Here is a 14,285-nt window from a genome sequence, read left to right as displayed (position 1 = left end):
GTACAATGCTATTACATGGTTTAACTGTTTGGGGTGTAAGTTTATGTGTTTAACCTCTATGCAGGGGGTCAAACATACTTACCCATTTGCATTCACAATAACATAATCTGATGAATGAAACACATAATATTTATTGGGGTATAATAAAAAAAAGACAGAATACCTTGTTTGAATCATAGTACTCTCCCTATTACTGAAATATACAACAGTCTTATATTCAGATACATTTTATAAAATAGTTGATTGGGAAAACTAATACATTCTATACATGTATGAAGTCAGTATTACTATCTGAGCTTAATCATTGGTTATATGTTTTGTTCATGTACCAGTACACAACATATGTCAGGCAGCATCTGGTTTACACCTAGATCATGCTGTTTCTAAATCCATATTTCAGTCTTCACCCTCCAGTGCACTATTAGGTCAAGCAGTGACTGAAACATACATAGATAATCATCCTTTAAAGCTGTTTTCATCTGCAAGATTGTAAGCTTTGTTGACTAACATTAATATATACAAAATAGAATACAAGCTTGTGCTTGTACTAATAGTATGAAACACCAGTGATCCCAATGTTTATTGTCTAACTATTAAACAGAATCAAGAGCAAAATAATTTAAATGGGTTTTATGAGCAGTGGAAGATATTGAATAGAAAGGTGAGTGGTAATATGGCTTGTTACTATGTAGTTATATTTAGGTGAGGATGTAGGTGGGGAGTGGGTAAGTGTTAATGGACAGTTATAAAATATTCTTATTCTTATAGCATTTTAATATTGGGATACTGAGTGCACTAGAGGCAATAAACACATACTGAAAGTCCACGTTGGAACCTCAGTGCAATGACACTTCTGAGCTGGGCAAAGCAGTACATGTGCAAAGCTGCTACGCCACCAATTGCAAAATATATCCAGACCAGGTTGGGGGCATTAAACTAATTGATTTCAGTTACAAACCAAATATAAAATGTGCTTTAAGAACATTATATTATTGCACCAGCATGTCCTGCAGGTTGATGTGCAGTATTTTTGGATGATTGGTAACAATTTCCTTTTAACACTTTATGGGCTAGATTACAATTGTAGGACAATAGATGGTGCATGGTGCGTTATCTTGCAATTGGTCCCATGTTAAGAATAAAGTATTACAAGTGGATGATAAAAAAATGTAACCAGAGAGTCTTAGTATGGCCAAAACACTTTTAGCAAGTACAGTGTTCTACACAAAATATTGTGCTGACAGGTGGCATTACAAAGTAGCCAGATAAGGTTACTGTAATACTCTGCAATATTATATAATATAATATAAATTGATTTAATGATAATCTGTGTAACAAACGTTGAAAAAAATAGTATTTGCACATTTAAGCTTAGTATTGCCTTACATTTTACCCAGGTGGACAGTAAAATCAGCCGTGTCATGTGTCCATCAAACTGATCCTTGGGAGCACACTGCCTATACTTTTAATTAATAGTGCAAAAAAATCTGCACACCATACCTATCCCCTTCCTTGCTAACTCGTGTCAGTAACTGTCTTTTATGATATTGCATCCTGAATATCCTCTCACTACCTTAAAGGGACACTGAACCCAATTTTTTTTATTTCATGATTCAGATAGAGCATGCCAATTTAAGCAACTTTCTAATTTACCCCTATTATCAAATTTTCTTTGTTCTCTTGGTATTTTAGCCACCAATCAGCAAGCACTACCCAGGTTCTGAACCAAAGATGGGCTGGCTCGTAAGCTTACATGCCTGCTTTTTTAAATAAATATACCTAGAGAATGAAGACAAATTGATAATAGGAGTACATTAGAAAGATGCTTAAAATTGCATGCACTATCTGAATCATGAAATATATAACAAACACACAGCGCCCACCGATTCAAAGCAGCTTAAAAACAATTTATTATGTGCAAAAAGATAAAAATACACTCACAAGATGGTAGTGTTAAAACAGCATTTCATGGATGTGGCAACAGTCCTCCATGATTCAGGAATAGTCTCTGTGAGCCGGTTTGTATCACAGCGTAATCCTGGAACTGAGTCTCTACTTGTAACTCCCAGGGCTGATCGTTCTCCCGTATCGCCGGATTTTAGCCATGCACTAGCAGTTATCTCCACAATGAGATTGTGATAAGATAGTCCCAACATAGACTGTATGACCACACGCTGACACTAGATTTAACCCTTGATGTACCCTACGCGTTAAGTTTGCGTTAAGTTTGCAACAGGCAAACTTCTTCAGGGGTATTGATTGATTTGTTATATTTTTCAGCTGCTTCTATCACCGGGACCAAGATACCCGGATCACACACCAAGCTGCAACCGTCCAAAGGAGGAAAAGGTTTTTGAATTTGAACATTAACTCTAATTTGTGGATTGGACTTATTTATTTATTTATTCATTGATTTTTTTATTTGTATGTATATATATATATATATATTTTAAGGAGCAATCACTATTAATTCATATCCTACTGTTGATGAACTGCTATCCAATATATAATTTTGGGGATTCGAATTTAAGTTAGGATTTGTTTTTATATATATACATGGTTTTTTTTATGTGTATTATCATTTATAAATTTTAATTAACTGAATATTTTTTCTAAACTAAGGGAGCGCTGAATCATGAAATAATTTGGATTCAGTATCCCTTTAATTTAAATTTCTCCAAAACTGAGCCAAAAATTTTCCACCTTTCTTCCAAAATATCTATCCCCAACTTACTATAACTGTTGATAATAACCTAATTTCCCAAACCCGCTTGCACAATGTCTTGGGGTCACACCTAGATCTTTCTTTCACTCCTCACATTCTGTCTTTGGGCATTTCCTGCTGTTTCCACTTTAAAAACATCTCCAAAATTCACTACTTCCTCACACAAGACACAGCTAAGATTTTAATCCACTCTCTCATCTTTTTCTGGTTAGATCTATTGCACCTCTATCCTCTCAGGTTTCCCTAGCTGCTGTCTATCTCCTTTACACTCCAAAAATAATGTCTCTACTATTTTGGTCTTCCTTACATGCCACTCCTCATCTGCTGCATCTTTCTGCCATCCCCTTTACTGGCTTCCCCTAGCCCCAGAATAAAACACAAAATCCTGGCTCTTAGATTCAAGGCTCTCAATAACACTACTTTCCCTTAGACTTCATCTCAAGATACTATCCTTTATATAGCCTTAGCTCTGTTCATGACTTTGCTCTCTCCTCTTCTCTCGTTACCACCTCAAAATCCTGTCTTTGTGGAACTATCTGCCTTGCTCCGCAAGATTCTCCCCTAGTTTTCAAAATTTCAAGCGATCCTGTTTAGGCATGCATGCAATGTATGCTAGCTTTATCTTACTTCAGTTCTCATCCTTTGAACGCTCATAGCACATAAGCCTACGAGTCATGCTTTTTTTTTTTTTTTTTTTTTAACAAGCTTTATTAAGCATTAAAGTCAAAAATAAACAGAGTCACTGTACATTGTGAGAAATTATAGAGGTAACAATTGTGGGTGCGCGCAGCGCCAAACCACATTGCAGTAACATAGCAAAGAGTAGTGAAGCTTGATATTTTAAAATTTGTTGTTCAAGTCATTGTGGACAGAAAAAAAAATACTTAATATACGTTCAGTGTCTTCCAAGACACTCATAAAGGAGGGGGGAAAATAAGAACCTAGAGGTAAGAAGGGGGAAGGAAGGAGAGAAAAAAAAAGAAAAAAGGGGAAAGAGGGAGGGGGGCAAAGGTCATGAAGGCCGTCGGACATTTGGGGAATTTTCACAGAAAGGAGTTAACGCCCGTAGGCCTCATACAGGAGAAGGGGACCAGACGGTCATCATTAGTTCCTATGCGACCATTTGGTTGCACTTGTAGTAATGCAATTTCTCCATAATTAATAGCTCTTCAACAGAAGAGCGCCAGTCTGCTAACGTGGGTACCTCCCTGGATTTCCACAACCTGGGAATGAGTTTCTTTGCTCCTGTGAGCATTAGTTGGAGGAGGGCACGACTATGTGTGGGTTTGATACTGGGAAGGTGTAGAAATAGCAGAGGTTCGGGAGTGTTGGGTATAGTTGTGTTCAATTTATCTGACATTTCCCCCATGACTGTCTCCCAAAAGTTAGACAGTTTGGGGCAGGACCAAGAGTCGTGCTTTTTTTAGATCACCTTCATGAGAGCTGATTTACTACAGTTCAACTCTCGGTAGGCCCCCCTACAAATCTGTCTCCTATAAATGCTACTTTTGTATATTATACCAACTTTTATAGCATTGAAGAATCTGTGGTGCTTTAGAAAAAAGTGATGATAATAATAATAGCAAAGGGAGGACTATAAGTGCACTCATAGCACTGGTATTAGTGGTATTGGTGACTTAAGTGTTGTGCTTGAGCACAAACCAAATACCGCTGTAAAATGTAGAGCACTTTGATACCTAAAATAAACCATTGTTATTAATAGTATAACACAGGACTACATGAAGACCTCCACTACTTGCTTGCAAAATTAATTTTACCACACACCCCATAGAAGTCTATTTTGATGTAACCACCCTTTCCGACATTCAGTTGTTAGAATGCCCTAGGTTATGACTCGAGAAATGAAAAATAAGTTTCACCTTGTAAAATGAGTATAAAAATAAAAGCACCATTGATTACGCTTAAAGGGCCACTAAACCCAAAATCTTTCTTTCATGATTCAGATAGAGAATAGAAATTTAAACAACATTACAATTTACTTCCATTGTTTATTTTGCTTCATTTTTTAGATATCCTTAGTTGAAGAAAAAGCAATGCACATGGTGAGCCAATCACGCGAGGCTTCTATGTGCAGCAACCAATCAGCAGCTACTGAGCATATCTAGATATGCTTTTCAGCAAAGAATATCAAGAGAATAAAACAAATTAGATAATATAAGTAAATTAGAAAGATGTTTAAAATTGTATTCTCTTTCTAAATCATAAAAGAAAAAATGTGGGTGTCATGTCCCTTTAAGCAGTGTAAATGCACTTTAGCGCTAATATTTATATATTTATATATTTATGTTTTCTTTTTTGCATTGTCTACTTCTTGCACCTTTTGGTTACATGGCTGTGATTGTCATGCAATTTTCTGCTTCATTTTTTGTCACCCATTTCTGATGTGGTTTGGTGCCTTTTTGCCTTTATATTCTTCCAAGCCTCTATCTTTGCCCAGGTATTGGCTTTGTCTTGTGGGTTTGCTTGCATTTTCACTGCAGCTTTTTCTGGACTTTTGCTAGTTTTTTTGACCAATCCTCTTCCTTCTCATTTTGTTCTTGGTTTTGTTCATTTGGTTGCCTGACCTTCTACTTCTGACTAGACTACTCCTTTGGCTTACAATTCATGTCCCTCTTCTTATTGTCAGGTTTTGACATTTTCCTGTTAACTTCGCCTTGACCATCCATCAACAGTTTGGTTATGTCAGAGGATTCATCCACTGCGTTAAAACAGTTGGTTAAGTCACTTCTCAGCTACTGGTTCCTAACCTGGACAGACTATTACATGGTCATTACAGAATTGGTAAAATCTGTCTCGTGACAGGGATAATTGTTTTAAGCGCATGCAGGGATGCAAAACTTGACCAAGTTCTGCCTTTGTTCCAAGCCCTTACTGCACCCGTAACCTCACTGATTACAACAGCTACTGCTGCTGCAACCTCTGAGAGTGCCTTCGGACAAAATCTTGTTGCCTCTACCAGAGAAATTTGACGAAGAACAAAATTAATGCAGGGAGTTTTTGAAGCATTGCCTTCTTCATTTAAAAAAAGAAGCAATCCAGTGGTTTTCACTTCATCATCTGCCAAGACCTCATTATTTCACTCATAAAAGGCAACACTTTAGCCTGGGTCTCTTCTCTCACACAAAAGATGATCCCATCCTTAATGACTCCAACCTCTTTTTGTCAACCATGTGGTGAGTGAGTCTTTGATAAGCCTGGAAAAGCTGCTGCAGCTAAATTATCACTTCTGGATCTTCAAGAAGGAACCCACTCTGTGACCCAATTTGCTATTGAGCTTTGAACTCCAGTGTTTGGGGTTGACTGAAAATATTTGGTGGTTAGTCAATGGGAATATTGGGTGGCTGATGGACAATATCAGGTGTTCTGTTACTAAGGGGTAATATTGAGTTAAGAATAATTGATAGTTTTGGTGAATTAAACTTTTTTTCAGAATACATGCTGATGGTCACCCTGTATGTACAAACGTGTTTATAGTGCTGTATTTGGAACTGTTTTCTTATCTTTTTATATAAACTTCACACTTTCTGTCCTGCTTCATCTACCACAGGACAGTTCTGCTGTAAGCGTGACATAAACCGCGTTTCAAGCTTGCCTCTACAAGCACACTTTACCTCGCATGAATTGTATTATGTATTTTTAACAGATGTATTCAACAAAGAAATAAGTTTTTACTGCTAAATATGGTGCTCTTCACTTCTTTAAACTTATAAGCAATTTATGGGCCACAGTGCAACTTGGCTAGTAAACAAAATCAATCATTGGTCATTTTATTTTGCTCACATATATTGAAAAAAAAGTAATTAAAATATATTTTCACTGATTGACAACTCTCCAACTCCACCTTAAGTGATCTAAGAAAAGAGTAGCAGAGGAGGAGATTAGAACTGAAAACAGAACCATATGGAAAACAGGATTTGATGGTATTTGACATGAAATCGTAATTTACATGTTTATACTATAGTGCAGGGCATTATATAATTCACATATAATTGTATCTAATATGATGTGCATGGTTACATTACAGCCTATCATACAACATTAGATTATTGTGTGTGTTTATATTAAGCAGAAGTAGTTAGTCATTCTTATTTCTGATAGCGCCATCTGCTTTCAGAAAGATGTTCAGCTTTACACAAAGCAGTCTTTAGTATAGGAAGCTATCAATATGAGGTGAATGGCTGGAATGATCTAGTTAATAAATACTAATATTTTCTGGTATCATAGAGACCTAACATTTTGCAGTCATTGAGGGGCTTTATCCATTTGACTTACTTTTGGATTGTAAATATTTTTTTTTTGAGAAAGTCATAGTTTTTTTGGTCTTCTTAGATTTATAAATTAAAACATGTTGTACTTTAAAGGGACACTGGACCCAAATGTTTTCTTTAGTGATTCAGATAGAGCATGACATTTTAAGCAACTTTCTAATTTACTCCTATTATCAAGTTTTCTTCATTCTCTTGGTATCTTTATTTAAAAAGCAAGAATGTAAGTTTAGATGCAGGCCCATTTTTGGTGAACAACCTGGGTTGTTCTTGCTGATTGGTGGATAAATTCATCCACCAATAAAAAAGTGCTGTCCAGAGTACTGAATACAAAAACAAGCTTAGATGCCTTATTTTTCAAATAAAGATGGCAAGTGGACGAAGAAAAATTGATAATAGGAGTAAATTAGAAAGTTGCTTAAAAATGCATGCTCTATCTGAATCACAAAAGAAAAAATGTGGGTTCAGTGTCCCTTTAAATAAAGTTATTTAGAGAGAGAGGGAGAGGAGAGAGAGGAGAGGGAGAGAGGGAGAGGAGAGCGAGAGGAGAGGGAGAGGGAGAGGTGCACTGCAGAAAAAATAAAAAAATATATATACCTAAAGCTTTCATTTGCATTGTTGTTATGCTTATCTTATTTACTCTACTGTGGCCAAATACAGATTTTAAGTTCCTGTACTGATCAAGCAATCACTGTATAGCATGTACAGAATACGCTAGCGCCTCTCTTGAGACAGTGTACAAAACAAAGTTTTCAGAGTAAAATTTTAGAAAGAGTGGGCAAAACAAATAATGATAATGCAATACAAAATTTTAGATTACTGTTCATTTAATAGCATGCACTCATTTCCATATATTTACCATAATTAAATTGGAGTATTGGGCGTTCTCAACATTTCAAAATGGTGGTAGGTGCTCTGGAGTTATGTGTTAGTCCATCAAAGAAAAATGTTTTCTGGACAGATATAAGAGCTGTTCCAAAAGCTTTTTAATACTATTGTAAAGCTGCTGTGAAGAAGAATAAATTATACTAATTCTTCAATCTCCCACCCATTGGTGGTGGTACTCCTTTTGAAGCAAAACAAATAGATCCAAGCAAATGTCCTTGAAAAAAAATAAAACTTAGCTTTTATTAAACACTTTAAAAAAAAATATAGTAACAGCAGTCAGGGAAAACAAACAGTTCCATCCAAGCCTACGCATTTTGTGCCTCAACCTCTGCAATTTTCCAGGGCTCTTCATCTTGTGCAGCTATAGTCTCTTATATATCAAACTGTTAACTGTTTAATTACAAAGAAATGTGTTAACTTTTTATAAACAAATACACTTAATATACTGGCATATGCTGTATATCAGAGTAAAAGCAATGTAAATACCATATTTCACAATATACATAGTAACTTTTATTACCAGAAGAAAAGCATCAACCATATCAAATAATATTTTCTTTTAAAATAATGTTAAAAATAAAGCATGTGAAATTCAAACAAGTTATTAAAAAAAAAAAAAAAAAAGGAAAATAGACAAAATTCTGGACCCAATAAAAAATTATTTAATTCTCTTTTCTCTTCCTCTTCTTTCTGTCCTTCCTCTTTCTTTTTGAGTGAGAACAAAAAAAGGAAAAAGTTGTGGCAGGATGAAAAAACTGGTATAAAGTGTGATCAGAACTAAAACTATTCAGCTAGATTACGAGTTATGCGCGCTATAGGGGAATTAACGAACACAACAAAAGTTGCGTTTTTCAACCAACTATAGCCCAGCCATTACAAGTTTTCAAACAGCCGGCTTGTGCTTGCGATATGGTGCTTTTAAGCTCCATACCGCACAAAATACAAGGGCTGTTTTGACGTGTTTGTGCACGCTTCCCCCATAGACATCAATGGGGAGAGCGGGTCAGAAAAAAGTCCAACATCTGCCGCTCCTGATAGCGCCGCCACCTAAATTAAATTATTAACACCTAATTTGCCGCTCCTGATATCGACGCCATTATATTAAAGTTATTACCCCATTCCGCCACACCCCAACATTGCCGCCACTATTTTAAAACTATTAACCCCTATTACGCCACTCCCCGACATCGCCGCCACTAAGTAAAGGTATTAACCCCTAAACCTCTGGCCTACCACATCACTACCACTAAATAAACCTATTAACCCCTAAACCGCCAGCCCCCCACATCACAACAACCTAAATTAAACTATATCAACCCCTAAACCTAATCCTAACCCTAACGTAACCCAAATTCTGGATGAAGACTCTTTGCCGTCTGGATGAAGATCGTTCAAGCGGGACTTAAAAAACTGTAAGTGGATCGTCGAGGGTTAGTGTTAGTTTTTTTTAAGGGTTTTTTGGGTGTTTTTTTTTAAGATTAGGTTTTGGCAGCAAACGAGCTAAATGTCCTTTTAAGGACAATGCCCATACAAATGCCCTTTCAGGGCAATGGGTAGATTAGATTTTTTAGATAGTTTTTGTTATTTTGTGGGTTTGGGGGTGGGTTTTGTAATGTTAGTGGGTCCTTGTAATTTTTTTTTAAAGGTAAAAGAGCTGTTTATCTTAGGGCAATGCCCTACAAAGGCCCTTTTAAGGGCTATTGGTAGTTTATTCTAGATTAGGTTTTTTATTTTGGGATGTTTTTTTTTTTTTTTAAATGGGTATTAGAATAGGAATATTTTTTATTATTTTTGGTAATTTGTTTGTTATTTTGTGTAATATATTTTTTTTTATTTTGCTGTTTTCAGGGCAATGGGTAGATAAGGTTTTACTTTATTTTTATTGTGTGGGTTTAGGGGGTGGGGGTTTGTATACTGTTAGGGAGTGTTTGTTTTGTTTTGTAGCAAAAGAGCTGTTAACTTTAGGGCAATGCCCTACAAAAGACCCTTTTAAGGGCCCTTGGTAGTTTATTATAGATTAGGTTTTTTTTTCATTTTGGTTTTTTTTTTTAAAGGGTATACGAATAGGAATAATTTTTATTGTTATTATATAATTGTATTTGACAGGCAAGTTTGTATTTATTTTAACTAGGTAGTAAGTAAATAGTTAATAACTATTTACTAACTAGTCTACCTAGTTAAAATAAATACAAACTTACCTGTGAAATAAAAATAAAACCTACGCTAGCTACAATATAACTATTAGTTATATTGTAGCTAGCTTAGGTTTTATTTGACAGATTAAGTTTGTATTTACTTTTAAATAGGTATTATTTAGTTAATAATTGTAAGCTCTATTTTAATTATGTTAAAGTAAGGGGGTGTTAGGCTTAGGTTTAGGGTTACGGTTAAGGGTTACGTTAGGGTTAGGTTTAGGGGTTACTAGTTTAATTTAGTTTATTGCGATGTGGGGGGCTTTCGGTTTAGGGGTTAATAGTTTACTTTAGTATATTTCGTTGTGGGGGGCTTGCGGTTTAGGGGTTAATAAGTTTATTATAGTGGCGGCGGTGTCGGGGAGCGGCAGTGTAGGGCTTAATAACTTTAGTACAGTGGGGGTGATGTGGGCTGACGGCAGATTAGGGGTTAATAATATTTAAATAGTGATTGTGATGCGGGGGCGGCGGTTTAGGGGTTAATAACTTTGTTATAGTGGTGACGATGTCGGGGAGAGGCGGAATAGGGGTTAATAATTTTTAATAGTGGCGGCGATGTTGGGAGCGGCAGATTAGGGGTTAATAAGTTTAATATAGTATTTGCGATACGGGAGGGCCTCATTTTATGGGTTAATAGGTAGTTTAGTGTACTTTGTGACAGTTTAGTTATGAAATCACCCAATATAGGGAATGAAATGTAAAATCTTAGTTTATTAAAAATATTAATGACATAAAGAATGTAAAACCAAACAAATAAAAAGATCCGGATCTCGTGAGTCTCCTAAAAAGTTCTAAAATAACCAACGAGGCTGTCCAATGGGTAAAATCCTGAATATACTTTAAAAGTCACACAGTCACAAAGTCTTGACCTCCAAATGTTTAAATTGTCTTGAAAAAGGCCTCATAGGGGCTGAAACGCGTCGATACTGGGTAAGCAAAATTCTAATTATTGTTATTTTATCTATATGGAATACACTATGTTATTTTATTGTTTTTAGGACACCACACCAATAGGACCAATACTGGGATACTACACCAAATAGGATTCAAAGACACTAACACTATCAGGATCATTTTTGGAGGATTTGTTTTGTTATTTTTGTCTCACTGTTTCCCTCACCTTTGGATAACACACCTTTTTGATTCACGTATATATATTTTCAAAACATTTTTTCATTTTATATTTTTTCATTCTTTTGTTTATATATATATATATATATATATATATATATATATATATATATATATATATATATATATATATATATATATATATATATATATATATATATATATATATATATATATATATAGATGGCCACTTGATTTTTAATTTTTGTTTTAATTTTTGTTTTTCATATTTATCCACGTTCACACATTTTTTACATTTTTTTACATTTTTCACTTTTTCATAACAATTTTGTTTTTTTCATCACCTGCATCACCTCAATTCTGCTATTCAAACATTTGGAGGTCAAGACTTTGTGACTGTGTGACTTTTAAAGTATATTCAGGATTTTACCCATTGGACAGCCTCTTTGGTTATTTTAGAACTTTTTAGGAGACTCACCAGATCCGGATCTTTTTATTTGTTTGGTTTTACATTCTTTATGTCATTATTATTTGTAATAAACTAAGATTTTACATTTCATTCCCTATATTGGGTGATTTTATGTGATTTTATATTACAATGTACACTTAGGACTTTTTTATTCTGTGGTCTTGTTAGTATATTAGGCCCATCCTAACCCAGCCGCTAGGCGCTTTATACTCACTCTTTACTATTTGACATTCCATTTGAGGCCAGCTAGGAGGCCTCACATATAAAGCACAAGGGTTACCGCCAGTGGCGCTTTTCTATTTATCTTATCACAGTTTAGTTATGAGTTTTATGTTACAGTTTTGTAGCGTAAAACTCCTAACTACTGCTTTCAGATTGCGGAACGGATCTTGTCGGTATAGGCTACAACGCAAGCTTTTTAGCGTGATTGCAAAACTCATAATGGCAGCGCTATGGAAGTCCCATGAAAAACATAATTTTTACGTGTGCAGGACTGACGTTGTGGTACAGGCTAAAAGGCTTGTGGTATAGCTATATCGACAAGACTTGTAATGGCTGTGGTGCTGTTTTAACGCTGAAATGGCCATTTTTTTCAGCGTTAAAACCCGAACGCACAACTCGTAATCTAGCTAATTGTGAGTAAAAAATGTATAAACATATTCCTATTGAAATCATATTCAGAAGTGGGGGGAAATGCTCCAAAATTATTTGTATTAAATGCTCATAAATGGGTTACCTGATGGAGTGGAAACTATAACATTTAAAAGCGAGTTTTTCTTGGAATTCAGGTGTGCAAAAGAGTGAACAGGTCAAAGACAAGCCAAGGTCAAGAAACAGAAGATCAGTCAGTAATCCGGCCATAGCAAACAGGAGAAATCTAAAAGAGTAGTCAGCTACCCAGTTCCAAAAGTCAGCAACCAGAGAATGAATAGAAATCAGAAAACATAGCAGGGGTTGGGCACAAATCAAAATTCAGAAGTCAGTCCAAGCTAAAGCCAGGAGAAATGGTCAGCAATTAGTAACACCAGTATCATCTTGGAATAAACTCAAGCTATTTTCACAAACAATTAGTTGATATAAAAGGATGGCTCTGGGCCTGACATACAGTATATGGAGAATATTATTACCATCTAGCATACTGGTGAGTAAAGTACATTTCAAAACTGTTACTTTCTAGTGTGGTTCCTTTCATAGGCACAGGCTAGAAATTATTACAATGTTAACCTAAACTTTTTTTGTATCCATGCAGAGTAACCAATCATTATAAGAGTCACCAAGGTCATCAGAAAAGTCTAGCCCTTGAGTCAGTCAAGGTCACTGACCATGTGAAACATCTAAAGGGCACAGAACAAGAACCTACAGAAATTGACAATGTACTTATTGGGACAGGCTAATTGGTTTATATATTTTTTATATTTTTTATTGTTTAAAAAGATAGATAATGCCTTTAATATACATTTCCCAGCTTTGCACGACCAATATTTTATATTAATATACGTGATACTGCTTTAGCACTACAGTCCTCTGCTCTACCAGCTGAGCTAACTTTATAACCATTAAATTGCTGTTATTTCTAAGCCACTACAGGCCGCCTCTTATCTCAGTGCATTTTAGCTTTTCCCAGCCAGAAAGCACTAGCTCGTGTGTGCTATATAGCTAACATTGTGCTCGCTCCTGTGGATGTAAGTCTGTAAAAAGAACTGAGATAAGAGGGCTGTCTGCAGCGGCTTAGATACAAGGTAATCACAGATATAGAAAGTATATTAATATAACTGTGTTGGTTATTCAAAACTAGGGAATGGGTGATAAAGGGATTATTTATCTTTTTAAACAATAACATTGTTCAAGTAGACTGTGCAATATATAGGTATAATGCAGGTAGAGTATCAGAAAAATAGATTTTATCCTAAAACCACTTCATACAAAAAGATTACAGTTTCCCACAACTTATCTGAGCCCATTTAACTCAAACACTGAAATCTAAATCTATGTTAAATACAATATTTTCAGGGTTGCAGAATAAATATGCCCTCTCCTACTACAAAGGTTCCTTTATTACAAATTAATGTCCTACACGTTTATTAATTCTCCAGTGTTGTTCCCATCTAACCTTGTTTTTGTTAAATAAATAAAAGCATTACATTATTTATTGTATGTTTAGAACAATTATGTTCTGTCTATACACAGCATGACGATGGGAAATGGGTTCAGCTTAGTCTAACTTGGTTGATGATCTGGAAAAAAAATGTAATTCATTCATATGATTAGGGTTGCAATTTAGCGTTGCAAAATATATATGCAGCCACCTCTGATGTAGATCATCTGACAAAATATTAAGCATCTGGTGTGCACTAAAAATGTGGCCAACCCACAGAAAGAAATGAAAGGGCAACTGTTGAGTGACAAATACATTTAGTTAAATTCTAAATCAAAATTACTTCTGCCTCCTTAGTGCTTACATTTAGCAGGATTTTATAAAGATGATTAAGCAAATTTGATAATAGAAGTAAATTGGAAAAAATGTTAATACTATATGCTCTACTAATAAAATTGGTTAGGAATATATGACTGCAAGTACTTGCCTATGTCTGCATGTACTGGTATTGGCATTGGCTGTTATATTAAAAAGTCCC

Source organism: Bombina bombina, chromosome 6, assembly GCF_027579735.1.
Source record: "Bombina bombina isolate aBomBom1 chromosome 6, aBomBom1.pri, whole genome shotgun sequence".
NCBI classification, from domain to species: Eukaryota; Metazoa; Chordata; class Amphibia; order Anura; family Bombinatoridae; genus Bombina; species Bombina bombina.
Note: the sequence above shows the minus strand (reverse complement) of the source record.